The sequence below is a fragment of the Saccostrea echinata genome, unplaced genomic scaffold (assembly GCF_033153115.1).
Source record: "Saccostrea echinata isolate AGI-Se365-2 ecotype Australia unplaced genomic scaffold, CSIRO_AGI_Sech_v1 ptg000033l, whole genome shotgun sequence".
Classification (NCBI taxonomy): domain Eukaryota; kingdom Metazoa; phylum Mollusca; class Bivalvia; order Ostreida; family Ostreidae; genus Saccostrea; species Saccostrea echinata.
In genome coordinates this window covers 4,077,342-4,094,107 of record NW_026889782.1, presented here as the reverse complement: position 1 = coordinate 4,094,107, position 16,766 = coordinate 4,077,342, and the positions used below count along the sequence as shown (strand labels likewise).

General features: G+C 35.6%; 1 pseudogene; it reads left to right on the top strand.

Moving 5' to 3' along the window:
• Nucleotides 1–1,511: 1,511 nt before the first annotated feature.
• On the top strand, nucleotides 1,512–16,482 carry LOC133199087 (uncharacterized; annotated as a pseudogene).
• Nucleotides 16,483–16,766: the final 284 nt, after the last annotated feature.

The following is a 16,766-nucleotide window of genomic DNA, read 5'->3' as shown; positions in this document are numbered from 1 at the left end:
GGTAGTTGTTATAGCGGCGTTGCTCGTGTGTCAGGTGACCATTGTCTCGGTAGGGAGTGAGTAGCCATATTCTTAGTGGATAGGCTGCGTCAGCTATGATATGGTATATATTTGGAATCATTTGTAATCCATTTTCCCATAAATCGGAATTCCTAAGAACTCTTGCGTCGTGACAGCTTCCTGGAAATCCGGTAAATACATGAGTAAACATCATGTCTTCCTTGCATACCGCTTGTAACTGCAAGGAAGGAAATCCCTTCCCATTGATGTATGAATCTCCATGGTTTGTTGGTTTTGCTATTCTAATATGAGTCCCATCTAATGCACCAGCAATCCCTGGAAATCCGTTCTTTTGCTGGAGATTGTTTGCGATTTGGTTTAATTCATTGGGATTGGGCCATTTTATAAATTTTGACTTGAGATGAGTTAGAATTGAATTCATAACTCGGTCTCTAGCCCTGATTACCGAGGATGGCGAAATGCCAAAACGGTCTGCTATCCTGTCAATGCTGTCGAGAGTCCCTAGGTACCATAATGTGGTTAAAATATCTTTTTGTGGAGACATTCGTTCTTTACCACCATTACCGTCTTTCTTCATCTCTGGAACTTCCTCTAGATATGAAGAGAGGATTTGAAATGTCTGTCTTGACAGTCGAAACATTCTTCTAAATGAAGCATCAGAATAAAGGGGAACCACATCCTCCACATATCCATATATTTTTGGTTTTTCTTTCTTTCTGTAAATAAAAAACATCCAAATGAATATTTATTTCATATGCCAACCTCATTTAGTTTAGTTTTTTTTTTTTAATTTTGTTTCAATACTAATACCTAAGCCACAATAAAACACACGTGATCAAAAACCTTTTAGTTTTTAATTGATTCATAAATAGCCTTTACTTACATAGCGCCTGCTAGTGCAGGTAATAAGATATTTTCGTCCTCAGAATCGGTGTCGGAATCTTGAAATAAAACAAAAAGCAGACAGGTTTTCCGCCCATTGGCAGCCATGTTGAAAATTTCTCTTCTGTTCCGGTTCATTCCATTCATCACGGAGAACAGAACGTCCGGAATCGAATCGGAACGAATGAATGGAACGCATCCTGTGACATTCTTCGGACAGCCTTATCCTAGCCGCGTGTAAGACAATAGTAAATTTAAAAGCATCATTATTGTATAACACTCGCACACACCCTCACACACGTGCATGTAGATACAATGAAGAATATACGATAAAGGATCCAACCTTCATCCCCCGGTTCCCGGGATTTCCTCTCTGGAATCTGACATCTTAAGTTTTCGGTATTTCAGATCCAGCTACTGGTTATGTAAACATGCAGCTATGACCCTCAGTAGGCTGATGGAGGGATTTGAAAAAAATGCTATACCCCAAGACCAACAAGCACCCGAACATCCAATGTCTTCAATATAACCAAGTGGCTAATCCCGCACCGATTTTATTAAAAAAAGACACCCCACGCCACACGTCTTTCAAATAGTTAAAGATGAAAATGGCAGGGCAAAAATTTATTCGAAAAGTGGTCTACAAAGTTCGTGTCGTAAAGTTTAGTTTAGAAAGTGTTTATTGATTGTGATTTAGAAATTTTCCCTGTTATTGAATTCAATATTCGCATTTATTGCAATTTCAAGGTTTTCTATTGTTCTCTATGTTGCACGCAAACACACTCACAAATCTGAAATTAAAAAAAACATAAGGTTATCTGTAGATTATATCCAAACACTAAAACTTCTTTTTTCAGACTTGGAATGTTACTGGCGAGTATCTTCTTAAAACACAGGTCAAGTGTGTAAAGAATATTTGTACAGAAATTGTTAAAGGGGACTTTTTCGAGATTGCCAAGGACATGGAGGGGGACATCAGAGCCAGCTTCAGATTTGTTTTGCCAAAGACGAGGATGAAAAGTAGTGGCAGTCTTTCTTCCAAAACTATGACGAAAGAGGTATTTATTTTTCTAGAAAATATGCTTACAAGTACAGTATTTTTAGCCTGTGAAAAAAATAAAACTATTATCAGTACTATTTAGTATTATTAAGTTTTTGAAATGTTTTCTATTAAATGACACAGCATGGTTTCATCAGGAAAACCTGGATTCTAAAGCAGATATGTATACTTTCTCATTATATAAATCTTATAAAATTTTGAAAAAAAAAATTTAGAACCAAACTCTGAAGATGACTCGGAAATTTTCGATTTTGATAAAGATGCAGTATACACGCATTTCATTATACATTCAATAACAAAACCTCTACATTTCAAGCCAGTCCTTCATTTTGAAGCAACAAGAGCTGCAAATTTACTATTTCAATGACAGAAAAAAAGAACGTTTTTAAACTTCTGTTGTTCAATCTGCGATGGAAGAACTATTTATAAGCTTTGGTTGAAGCAAAATTACATTATTGTCGTCCTGTACAGTATTGATTTCTAATATAATACTATACAATTCGCTGTACAGACTGATTGATTGTATGTTGTTAAACAATCTGATTAAAATCAGATCCTTTGATCCGCTCACATAGATCGCTACAAAGGATCTGAAGAAACCCCATTTAGGGTCATCACCTGGTGACCTTTCGAATAAAAATATTCATAAAAATTTTGACCAATCAGAGAGATCGTACTGAAGCAACATTTGGGAAAATGAATGTAGAAGTGAAAGTAGCTGTGGAGAAGATCTTATCGTTTCGTACAAAACAAAGAGCTAAATAAACAAGGCAAAAGCAAATACTAAATATATTTCTGTATAGAAAAGACTGTGGTCGTTCTTTTGACAGGCTACAGAAACCAAGTCACGATTTTCCGTTCGTGTATCATTGGGTCTTTCACTTCTGTAGCTAAATTCCGAGATTCTTCTAAATTCTCTGAAGCAAACGTTTGATTGGATAATTGAAAGGTCACCAGGAGATGACCCTAAATGGGGTTTCTTCAGATCCTTGTGTAGCGATCTATGTAAGCGGATCAAAGGATTTGATTTTAATCAGATTGGTTGTTAAACGTCCTATTCGAGAATTTTTCACTCATATAGAGATGTCACCATATACCGGTGAAAGGCTTCAAATTTTGACCTTCAGGGCCATTGAACAGTGAGGGTTCTTTTTCGTGCCAGCGCCTGCTGTGATACGGGGCCTCGGTTTTTAAGGTTTCATCTGAAGGACCCGCAACTTTCACTTCAAAGTGCCAGCCCATGGCGAAGGAACAGTTGCTACCCATTTTTTATCGAGATGGGTCAGTCGCGGCCGAGATTCGAACTCACGACCTCCCGATCACGAAGCCAGCGCTCTACCGACTGAGCAACCAGTGAACGGTCTTGTGGTACAGAAATCTTTCTTCTAAAAAAAAATTAAGGCTTTATCTTAGTCTAATTGATCATAAAGGATTAAATTACATAGATTTATCATAACAGCACATTTTGAAGGCAAAATAAAATTTCAAAAGTGCAGCTCATATTGCTTTAAATATTTCCTTTTAGATTGTTTTCGGAAAGACCTTTTCACAGACGGATTCCACCAAGCAATTTCAGGTCGATGATTTTGTCTTCAGACTTGGTGGACATCCCTAAGTACGCCTCAAGTTTGCCATATTCAAGTCCTAGATGGACAACAGGTAACAGTGTAGTGGTACTAAGGTTCTAGGATGAGTGCCTGGACCCCTTGCACCAGACATATAAAAGGAGCATGAGGTAAGACTGAGCCCTGGACAGAGACAGTCTATCAGATCTGGTCAACAGGATTTTGCCTAAAAACATCTGGATTAAGAGAAAAAAATAAAAGATGATTAAGACAAATGTGAAATATATCAAATATTTAATCAGTTATCATGTGTGTTGTAAAGATGAAGTGGAAGGGAGTGCTGTACTTTACTGATCTAGATGTTTAATTCTTTCGTAGCAGTGTCTTTCAACTGTATATAATGTATAGTGCATATTTGAATAAATATTATTGATATAAATGAAATTAAATGAGATTTTATGATTTAATACAAATCCCAGATCCACCCCTTTATTTACTTGGTGAGCGATAGAGTTCAAAGGTTATGACATAAGGGTTCTGTAATTTTATTGGTTTTAAGTTTTGGTGGTTCTGAGTTGTTCTCAGATAGACTATTCAGAGATTTTGGCCAGGTTGGCTGTGTTTGAAATTTAGAGATTTTCTAGACAAAGACTTTGAGACCTGTAAGATCAGACCTAACAGTAAGTATAAAGTTTAACATTCTATATCTTAATAATATGTCTCTAGCTAATATCACTGTTTGAAAGAAGAGTGAAAGTTTAAATATGAATCAAACTAAATTTGAAGCATTTTACCTCAGAGTATAAATTTATTTGAATTATGAGTATTAAAGTATGTATAGTACAATGTACAGTATTTGTTATTAGATATGTAGACCTGTGTGAAACATACAGGCCATTTACTATGCTTTATTGAATGGGCCTTGTCCCACAGAGAGGTAATTTGAATATGTTATCTGTTGTATATTTTAAGTTATAATTACATATTGTTACATTTATTGAAATGTGGCAGTAAAATATTTGTGTAAAGAATATTTGTACAGTGATTTATGCATATTCTAAATATTCAAAGTAAGAGAGATAACTCTTAACTGTTAAATCTATTTATTGTACATCAATCAGAATAAGTAATATATATTGTATACATTTGTTATCTCATGTGATATTCATTGTTATTATTTTATTTTATGGGGCCGTTTTGTTGATATTGACTTCCATAAACATCAGTAATAAACACAGTAATGAACCCTTAGCCAAGAGTTGAGTAATTTTATACATCTAGTATAAACCACCCCTGCAACACAAAATTTTAAATTTTCAAAGTATTTTGTCTAAAAACAAGGAAGATATTGAGATTTTTGTTTCAGCCAATTGGAGAGAAGCGCACTTGTTTGCGCGTGAGTTCATGCTAATTTGACCATGTCGTTTTGTCTTCACTACTAATATAGGTTTATGTTTTGAGTTTCAAAGCCTTTCATCCAAAAATTTAAAGTTACAGCTGTATTAAGTATATAAGAAATTTCACTCATTGCACGCGCCCGAACATGCATGCATGTGCACGAAAAATGACCTTTGTTGCGCACATCTGCATAACATGCCTATTAACCCTATAAAGGTTTCATCTTAATTGGATGAGTAGTTTCCGAGAACACTCATGGACAAAAAAGTAGCGGTGAAGAAATTCGGAAAAAAGAAAGTAACAAGATGTGTTTCTGAAACACTATGCCCCCGATGGGAACACAATGCTGGAGTGGGACGTAGACTACAGTGCAACAGTTATCGCCAATGTTAAAGTTTTTCAAATGTAGGTCAAAGGTCACAGTTGAGGTCACATGATCAAAAATTTCTGTACCAATGGAAAGGTCTTGTCATAATGAACACTCATGTCAAATGTTAAAGCCTTACCCTTGACAGCGCAATAGTTATGGGTTACAGTTGACAACAGACAGAGAAACAGACAGGACAAAAACAATATACCCCCGGGATCTTTCGATCCAGGGGTATAAAAACAATATGTTCCCAAAATTCGTTTGGGGAACATAATAAAATATATTCGAAGTTTCCACTGATAGTTAATCAGGTCTTACAGCAGGAAATAGTACTTTGTTCGAAATCACGCACTTAGTTTCGGAGCAGAAGTAGACATAAGCCCCCCCCCCTTTTTTTTAAATAAAAAAATATAAATTTCAATGATTGACGTTCATTTTGATACCTGTTTCACGATGTTATACTATAGATATTGTATTTCGGATGCTCTTTTTCCTTTTCCATCACGGAGAAAAGAGGTAAATATGCACATTTCAGATAAATTTATCAGCACATTTCAAATAACCAAAAAAAAAAAAAGCTTCAAACACCATATATGTTTATAGGCCTGGTATTTGATACAAAAGGACTCACGGAAATGTAACAGCAGAAATCTTTTAACAGCTTAGTTATATTTGAACAATACCATATTCATTGACATTTTCAACTTAAGGTTTATATCCATGATGCTCTCCTAGGCAAATATGCACATTTAAACTGATAAATTTATTAGCACAACCTATTTATAGTGTTTCGATATATCAATATTTTCACAACTTACAGTGTTATTAATTGCTTTAAAATTAATCTGTTTATTTTGTTATGCCAAATATAAAAAAAATAAAACGAATATTGTATTCATTATGAAGAAAACCAATTATGACAACTTATATACAAGTTCGTTCGTCAATCACATGAAAGAATAACATATATATTATATTCAATCTCCGGTCTACTAAATATGGTTCTAAAGAATGACGTTACATCTGCTTGAAAACGCTTCATTTGCACGCTAAATATGCACCTCTTAGCTGGAGGTGAAACAAGTGGGCGGATTAATGATCTTAAATTTCAAAACCCGATTTCTGTACCGCAGATTTTTCATTTTCATTTGTTTTGTGATATTTGATTACCTGGATAAAGAAGAACTTCATATACAAAAAGTTAAAAGTACGTGTGCTGAACAAAAAAGGCCTTTTATTACGTACATTTCTTAAATCGCTGTTTTGCTTTAGAAAGTTCGGGAAAATTGTGTATCTGTGACGTCGTATTTTACATGTACAACGTGACTTCTAGGAGTGGTTTTCTGCAGTAGGATCTGCCGTTACTTGGTTTTGTTTTTTTGTTGTTGTATAACGTCCCTCTCGAGAATTTTTCATTCATATGGATACGCCACCACTTGAGGGTGGAAAATGCAAATTTTGACCTATATTCGGAACTCAGGGTCATTGAGATATTTTTCGTGCCAGCACCTACTGCGACACGGACCTCGGTTTACACGGTCTCATCCGGAGGACCCGTCTCCACGTCCCCCAGTTGGAATCGAACCTGCGACGTAAGAATCAACTCTTTACTCCGCGTCTCTAGAGCGAACGATCTAACCACAGCGTGGCGACCTGTTACTTGGAAGTAGTTCTTACATTGTCGCCTTTTTCTGGCCATTTCGTTGGATTTAAAAGTTGTTACGTTGTGAAACGTTTGATGAAGTCGTGCTGAATAAGAATTTGTTTGTATTTTCGTTTCCTTCGAGTCGTTTCTTCAGCAGGTTTTTATTCATTGGGACTATGAAGCCCTGCGTTGTTGATAATGTTTAACAGAACTCGGAAGGAACGTGCCGAGATCACAGTGAAGTTATAGCTTAATTTAATGACGAAAATTCGAGGTATTACTTATTATTGCCGTTTGATTGTGAAAAACTGCAGAATTAAGCAAGAAAATAATGACCCATGTGCAGATGGGGGTAAGTCGGATGCCTGGAATCGTAAATTGACTAACCCCTTCAGATACAATAGAACAACATCAAATACACTTCATTATATGCATTTACCCTAGAAATAATAATCATGACTGGAGAACGCAGTAAAAAATTGAAATTGAAACAAATTAGAAACATGAATGAAACATAGGTAATCAAAGCACATACCAAGATGCAACATTTAAGTTTGATCCGAAAGGGCTTCCAGTTATTTGCGAATGAAATTATCCAAAAACTTTAAATTAGTAGCTCATCGAGAAAATGTAATACAAACCAAACATATGAAGCATGTTTGAGAGTGTTCATCCCTTAATGCATCATCCATGATAGGCCTTGTAGTTTTTTGGTAATGGACCTGTTCCAAAAACTTAAACCTGTTAACTAAAATGGAATATGTGGGTCAAATTGAGCATCTGAAGCAATTCAAGTAGTGTGCACCCTTAAATGTATCATCCATGCAAATTTGGTTCAGATAGGCCTTATAGTTTCTTGGACCTATGACAAAAGTTTTAACCTGGTCACTCATCTGGAAAAGGTCGGTAAAATCCAGCATTCGAAGCAAGTCAAGTAGTGTGGATCCTTAGATGTATCATCCAAGCAAGTTTGGTCAATGTACGGCATTAGTAACTTAAGAATAAACCTGCTCCAAAAACTTTAAACCTGGTAACTGAAATGGAAAATGTAGGTGGAATCCAGCATCTGAAGCAAGAAAAACAGTATTCATCCTTCGATGTATCATCCGTGCAATTTTGGTCAACGTAGGGCTTATAGTTACTGATGAATCTGCTCCCAAAACTTTTACCTGGTCACTCATTCGGAAAATGAAGGTCACATGGTAGTGTGAATCCTTAGATGATTCATCCATGCAAGTTTGGTAAACATAGGGCTTTTAGTTACTTTAGAATGAACCTGCTCCAAAAACTTCAACATGGTCACTCATTTGAAAAATGTAAGATCTAGCATCCGAAACAAGCCTGGTAGTGTAAATCCTTAGGTGTATCATCTATGCAAGTTTGGTCAACATAGGGATAATAGTTACTTAAGAATGAACCTAGTTACATTAACTGGAAATGAGAGCTGCTCCAAAAACCTTAACCTACTCTAACAAATCATTAGCGTGGTCATTTCTTAGGTGATATTGCAGCATTTGAAATCCTTACTGGTACAATGAAATACACTAAAAGTATCTTTCATTCATATATGATTAATGTAGGGCATGGAAATACTAAAAAGAAACCTGCTTCAAAAACTTTAACCTGGGCACCGACGGTATCACATAAACTTCCCTCAACGTCGTTGAGGTGAAATATTAAAAACAAAAGGCTCACGGGCCTTTTAGGAGTATCATGTAACAACTTTCCTACAATTGAATATGGTTCGTTTGGCCATGAAATTTTGCTCACCATTACTATCAGTTCGCATGTTTACTTGGATTACTCCAGAATCAGAGCAGAGGAACAAAAATGTATTTACACTATATAATCAGTAGTGCCCCACCCCACAGGAACCCCTGTCCCTTGGGCCATACATTTCACAATTTTGAAAGGCACCCTTGCTCCTAATAATGTTTGATTAATACCAGAGAGCAGCTGTTAAAGGATCAATTCATTTTCAGTATATATAATCATTAGAACCCCACCCCCCAAAAAACCGGTTCCTCTGACCCATGGGCCATGAAGTTCACAATTCTTGAAGAAACATCCTGGCTCATCCTTTCAAAGTTCTTAAATCACCGACATAGTTTCCAGGAGGAGGGAAGAAGATTTTCGAAGCATTAATGCATTCTCACTATATAATCAATAGAGCCCCATTTTAAACAATAACCCGACTGATAAAATTCACAATTTTGGAAGAAACACGCTTGCTCCACAAAGCTATGTACATGGTTCATCGGCTTAATACCGAGGAGAAAAGAGAGGAGAAAATTTTCAAAGAATTAATGCATTTTCATTATATAATCAATAGAGTCCCGCCTTAACATCGAACCACGGGCCATGAAATTCAAAATTTTGGAAGAGGCAGTCTTACTCGTCATAACCATTAAGTTTGTTTGCTTAATACGCACAAACAGAGAAAAATTTTAAAATAAATAATGCATTTTCCCTATATATTCAAAAGAGCCACACCAGCACCAGAACCCCTGATCCTGGGGCCATGAATTTTACAATTTTGGTAGAGGGCTCAATTCTTATAACAATCATGTGTTTAGGAGTAAAGATTTTCAAACATTGCATTTATTTATTAATCCCACCCCAGGGTGCAGGGGCTATGAATTTCACAATTTTTGCTCCCCTTCACCCATAGATGTTATATGCCAAAATTGGTTGAAATGGGATCAGTGGTTTCAGACAAGAAGCTGACGATGTTTAAATGATAACGCACGACGCACGCCGACGGACAAAAACAGATAGCAATAGGTCACCTGAGTAAACTCGTGACCTAAAGATGCAATTATTCAATTATTTTTAATTAAACAACCTCATTTATAAACATTTTTCCATTTAGACAGCATATACCAGAGTGAAAAAAAGATATTCAAAGCAAAACTAAGTTAGTGTTCATGTACTACACCTGATACCAGAATTTACTGATTGATTGATTGTATGTTGTTTTACGTCCCATTCGAGAATTTTTCACTCATAGAGAGACGTCACCATATACCGGTGAAGGGCTTCAAATTTTGACCTGTACTCGGCACTTAAGGCCATTGAGCAGTGAGGGATCTTTATCGTGTCAACGCCTGTCGTGACATGGGGCCTCGGTTTTTAAGGTCTCATCCGAAGGACCCGCAACTTTCACTTCAAAGTGCCGAGCGCATGGCGAAGGAACAGTTGCTACCCATTTTTTATCGACTTATGTTAGTCGCGGCCGAGATTCGAACTCACGACCTCCCGATCACGGAGCGAGCGCTCTACCGACTGAGCTACCGTGAACGGTACCAGAATTTACTGATGATACATCACTTATAATTATTATATATTATTATAAATATTATAAAAGATTAAACAATACCCCTTTAGTATAAATTTCAAGCCTAGGTAAATGGGGCTAATGTTGAAATATGTGACCTTCACTAAGTATTTTATGCATCTATTTAACTATGCTCTCGATTTTCGGAAAGCAGTAGCACTTTTCAGGTTAAGAAATATTTCCTTAGTGTATTATTAAAAAATCAAGATTTATAAAGTGTATACCCCTGCAAAAAATCCAATTAGGCACTTCGATGTTAAACACGTACACAAAAACACGGTAAAATTAATTCAAACGAGGCAAGCTATCGACAAACAAGTTAATAAAACAAGGACATCAAGTCATCATTTCCCAAGTCGATACAATGACCTTATCAGCACATACAACCTATCAATGAGTCTAATGCTGACTGATGTTTTACATACTAATTTTAAGGCTATCTTTTAAACACTGAACTGTCTACAGACTTTTCCATTTTTTTTCCCAGCAGGGGATGCTCATCCTCAAAGGCACCTGATCCCACTACCAAATTTTCAGGTCCGTGTTTGCTCTGCTCCAAATTTGTATCGTTTCATTGTACTCTCGAGATTGAATACTGTTCGTTATCTTCATATTTCACTAAATACATTCTGTCGAAAATAATTGAATAATGGCACTAAACGAAGGTTAAACATCGGTATTAGTAGCCTATCTAATTGTAGATAATATTCTGTTGAATAAAATAATAAAATGCATTTCTCACTGTTAAAACAACTACTTGAACTGCCTCTCACAGCACATAAAATGCGTCAGTTTTACCACAATGACGTCATACCGACAAGTGCATTGCGATTAGTGACGTGTTCATAACTTGCTCTGTGTTATTTACATAATAAATAACAAAAACTATATTGTCATGTAGTTTATTACGCAAGTAAAGTTTAAAATCGCAGCGCAGGATTGAACTCTACCGTGGAAGAAGAGAGAAAAGAAATAAACTGTGAAGGACCAAACTAGAGACTACATGTAAGTGCCATGTAAGTGCCAATAAACGACAACTCAGTAAGAAGTAAAAATTAGTTTGACACTCTGCAGAGTTTCTCTTACAATTTTAATTAGATTTTCAATTCAAATCATTGATTTTTAAAAAAAATTTCATAGTCCCCAAAATAGCATTATCTGAAGCATGAATAGCATTAATTTAAAGGAAAAAAAATCAGCAAAATATATAACAACAGTATGTATTTTGTGCATGTGTTTACTATGTCATCATCAGAGAGAGAGGTGCAAATTCCTTAACAAAAATCTAAATCTAAATATCTGTACTGCCGGTCAAAATGATATGGAATGTTTTAAGGATATCCTACACAAAGGAAAAAGGATCATTTGCCTAATTATAAAATAAACAAAAAATAAACCGAAAAAAAAAAAAACAAAAGAAAAAAAAACAACAACAACAAAACAAACAAACAAAAACAAACAAAACAAATTTGGATATACGAACAATTTCATTCATTAGCCGTATTTTCTCGTCAAAGATTTCGATAAAATTACGTTGTTATTTTTCACTAAAATGGTGGAAGAAAAATTATCATAGCAGGCATATCCTCATGGCTATCAATATCATCTGATCAACCCTTTTCACTGCAATACATTACATTCATGCGTCTTGGTGACAGAGCTACTTTAAGAAAAAATCTATAAAATATTAAGTTAATATGGAACAAATAAAAATAAATATTGGTAAAGAGATGAGAATTTCAGACAAAAATTAGCAAAAAGGACCTATGAGCTTATTAACTTTTTACAATGAATTTAATTCTTATGTGTTTTAGTTGAGCAGTCGCCAGTAGTATCTGCATATAGGCCTACAGAAAACTTCGAAGAAAAAAAATAGACCAAAAATACAATACAATCAAATTGGTTAACAGCCAAGCAACAAATGCTAATAAGTGTACATGTACCTGTTAAGAGTCCGCCATTTCTGATTCCTCCTCAGCGGCCGCAGGGTAACCCATGGTCGTAGGAACCAGGAGGGGGGTTAACTATACTATATTTATACAGATGCAAAGCAAATAACAGGATTATCTATCTATCTATATATATATATTAACAGACTCAGGAGCTGACAAATAAATTTATAGGCACCTGTCCAAGGGCAAGTGCATGATCAAAATTCACTAGCCTTGCCTGAATTTTTGCTTGCCCCACCATCTTGACCATAAACTAACACTGTATATATATTTATATGGGTACATACACTGTACCTTTAATTATTTTTAGAATCGATAGGGGAGGAAAGTAGTGCAGGAAAAATTACAAGTTCAAAGTTCCTTAATTTGCAGACCTGAATTAAAAAAACTGTGATAATGTATTAAACTGAGCCTCATACTTGTTGATAAGGAGTATGTTCCCTTGCAAAAAAGCTTGGCAGATGTAATTTATCAAGAAGATCAGCAGACTTATTTTATGTATTATAACACCAATGAGAAGTCTTGAATTCCCCTACTTTCACTTTCATTTTCAGAGGTTAGCGCATTTTGCCGGAAAACGAATCTGACATGCCACCTCGAGATTTTAACCAAGGAAAGACAACTTGATGTGCTTTGATTTGAGGGGTCACTCACTGCTGAACGAAAATCAGGGAATTGCTTTGTGAGAAACGTTAACATTGCCGCCTATGGGAAACAATTACGGCTGTACCCATATATATTTCAAAAATAGGAAGATAAATACCTAGTAGATCATGCAAGCCCCTGTGCCTAGCTTTATTCACAGTTATTTATTTGACTCATATGCGAATTTATTTATTTGACTTACATGCGAATTTTAATTTTAAGTCACTTGCCCACGGGAAAGTGGTTGATAACATTTCACTTGCCCACCCCTAAAATTCTCTTGCCCCGGGCGTCGGGCAATGGGATTTGTCAACCTCTCTCTCTCTCTCTATATATATATATACCCAGACAGTCAGGTTATACTAAATAGCAATTCAAGGGGTAGATTTTCCCAGGAAAGGGGTTTCTTTGGGATTGAAACAAAAAACGGGGCTTGGAAATTTTTGGGGATCTAGAATTCAAGATAAAATAGCACAAATGATTAAAATGGCACGTATTTAAAGAAAGCGAAGAAAATAACAGGAGTAAAAGCGACACCAGTCTTTTAAATGAACTAAAAACCCTGGAATTTATTTGCTTCGCGAAGTAAATAACAGGAATATATAGATTTCGCCCGGGAAAAGGGTTTCTTTGAGGAAGAAACATACAAAAAAAGGAGCTTGGTATTTTTTTTCGGGGTTGGGGGGGTCGAATAAAATAGCAAAAATGTTGAAAATGGCACCTTTTTAAAAAAGGCGAAGCAAATGACAGGAGTAAATAGCGACGCAAGATTTATGAATATACATGTAGTACAATATAGGGAAGAAGAGCTGATATTTAATTTTATTCATACATATACAAATAACCGTTTCATGATATACAAATATCAAAACTTTATTTCAAAACTTTTCAAAATAAAGCAATGAAGTATTCTGAATGCAACTTTATTCCGTATAATTGTATATAAATACGTACATTATCCCTTGTAAAAGAATTATTGTAAGTGAAATCAACTTTATTTCATATGTGTATACATACATGTATATATTCCTTTGTTAAATATTTCATTGAATAAGCAGTGGACTTTTCTAAAATCATTTTTTCATTCCGTACATGTATACATATATGTATTATCCTTTCTGAAAAGTTTTACGGAATAAAGCAGTGGAGTTTTGTGACTACAACTTTATTCCGTAGATTTGTATGCAGGAATAAAAGACACATTTCTACCAGTCTATATTAACTAACGCTACTTGGAAAAATGACAAGAAATTAAGAAATTTATAGTCAGTGGTCGATAATTCAAGATGTCATTGGTGCAAATAAGTTACGTCCATTAATGATTAGAAGTCCTTTCTGGACTCCAAATTTAAAACACTTCCAATGAATAATGATATCAACATTCGTTTATGTGAACGGACTAGATCCTGCAATTTATCTACAGTGGGTAAATATTATGCATTTAGCCCGGGACAATGCTGCTCGTAACCACTTTTTAGCCTTGTTAGGGTTATTTATGCCATACCTCATGCATAAACAGAGTTAGTAATTCAATACTTTTGTAAGGGAAAAAAAAATAATTTAAATGAAGGATAACGTTATAAAATTAAGTAAAATGAGATTTAAATTTTCAGGCTTTTTGAAGGAGGTAGAAGATACAAAATGTATCCTTGGAATGATGCGATGAGGCAGTATGAGTTTCTGGATGGAAGGCCTAGACATTACATATGTATGTTGCCAAACATGAAAAAAATTAAATGAAATGCACTGCTATTCTTGTTTTCTTTGGTTTGTTTGTAAGTTGTTTAACGTCCCTCTCGAGAATTTTTCACTCATATGGAGTCGCCACCACTTGCCGGTGGAGAGCTGCAAATTTTGTCCTGTACTCGGCACTTACGGCCATGGAGCAGTGAGGGATCTTTTTCGTGCTAGCAACTACTGCGACACAGGACCTCGGTTTATACGGTCTCATCCGAAGGACCGGTCTCCACGTCTCACAGTGGGATTCGAACCCGCGACGTAAGAATCAACTCCTTACGCCGCGACTCTAGAGCAGACGCTCTAACCACTGCGCCACGCGGACGACTGTTTTCTTTGGTTGTTTTATGCGAGATTTAATTTCTATGTGCAATTTATTGTTAAAACTCTTAGATCCGCTCATACAAAGTCGTCCTGGGGGCATTTTTTATTGATAAGTTTTCTTGATTATTGATAAATTTTAAGTAATTTTCACTCACTAAAATTACGTGACAGGTAAGTAGTATTTAAAGCAAAATTACTGGTCTTTCAACATTCCGAACGATGGCTGATTCAAGAAAAGACATTTCGAGATTTAAGAAAATTTTAAGAGAGGGATAAACTGAAAATCTGATGGAAATGACACTGCGGGATTTCAACAACCCTTTGAATTTCTTCTCCTTGATGATGCTTCGAGACTTCAAAATTTACGAATGGTTCAGGATGCATGGTCTCCTGCCCACCACCATTCCATGCAACATCCAGAAATGTTAGGGGAATACGGAACTGAAATCGCCGTCAAGGAACGTGGGTGGTGCTGTCTTTAGATGTCTAGAAAATAGACTACACACCAGGGCCTTCAGAGCAAACTCATTTTTCGAGAAAAGCAATCTCAGGAAACTACAGGATATTATCCTTTTTAAAAAGACGTACATGGATGGTTCCTCCCCTAGTCAATGCGCCAGATTTGCATGGGTGGCATACAAGTCAACAGCGGTGAAATGGGGTCATTCATTAGAGTTCTCTTCAAGGAGTACTTTGAAGTAACCACCAAAAGCAGAAAGCTTACAGGAACTACTATTATCGAAATTGATGAGTCTTTGTTTGGTAGACGTGTGAAACATCACAGAGGAGATCCAAATCGGGGATTAAAGGCAAGATACAAGAAAAGTAAACTTTTTTAAAAAAATCAATATACAAACATTTGATAAACTACTTACAAACAATTAAGCAATTGGGAATCAAAAATAGAAAAATTTAGATTAGGAACACACTACATGTATGTACATTTATAAATATTTACATATACAGTGAGAGAAATTTATATTAAATATTTACAGTTAAAGAAAATAAATAACACTACCTAACGTTAAAGTAGAGATTTACATTCACATGTAGTATTTACCTGTCGAGAAAATACAGGAATTAATATTTTTTACAAATTGATTTTTTTTCAGATGTGGATATTTGGAATGGTGGATAGGGAGACCAGCACACTCATAATATATCCAACTGGAGACAGGACTGAAGAGACGCTTGTTCCAATAAATGAGAAGCTCGTAGAAGCTGGAAGCACCATCTACAGCGAGGGCGGATCAGCATACTGTTCTCTCAACGATAGAGGCTAAGAGCATTTTACAGAGATACACAAGTATGCTTTCAAGAAAAAACGTAATTCAATACAAGGACAATGGAAGAAGTCGATGTCCATACCAACAGAATCGAGGGGGCATGGAAACATGCCAAGGATCATTTTAAGAGAATGGCAGGAACGAAGATCACGCAGTTTTAGGGACATCTAGAGATTATGCGGAGGTCAGCGGTCAAGTCAGATTTTTTATCTTGTGAAGTTAATCTACCACCTGGACAAGCCTGCTTCTTATCAGTATAAGACACCATTGTTTGAAACATGGACCCGTCTTCCAGTTATCAGACTGGGATATCATATCAGGTATGTTAGTATAATTTTATTACGACAAGAATGCTAAGGAAAACATAAATAGAATTGAATCTTTCGACACACGGTTTTGTAAATTAGTTCAATATAAATAGTAAAAAATTAGTATAAAAAAGTATTCTTTTATATGTTGCTTAAATTTAGTGAAAATGTAATCATTTTATATTTCTAATTATAAAATATACTACTTTCTTTAAAGTTCTAACTTGCATACTTTT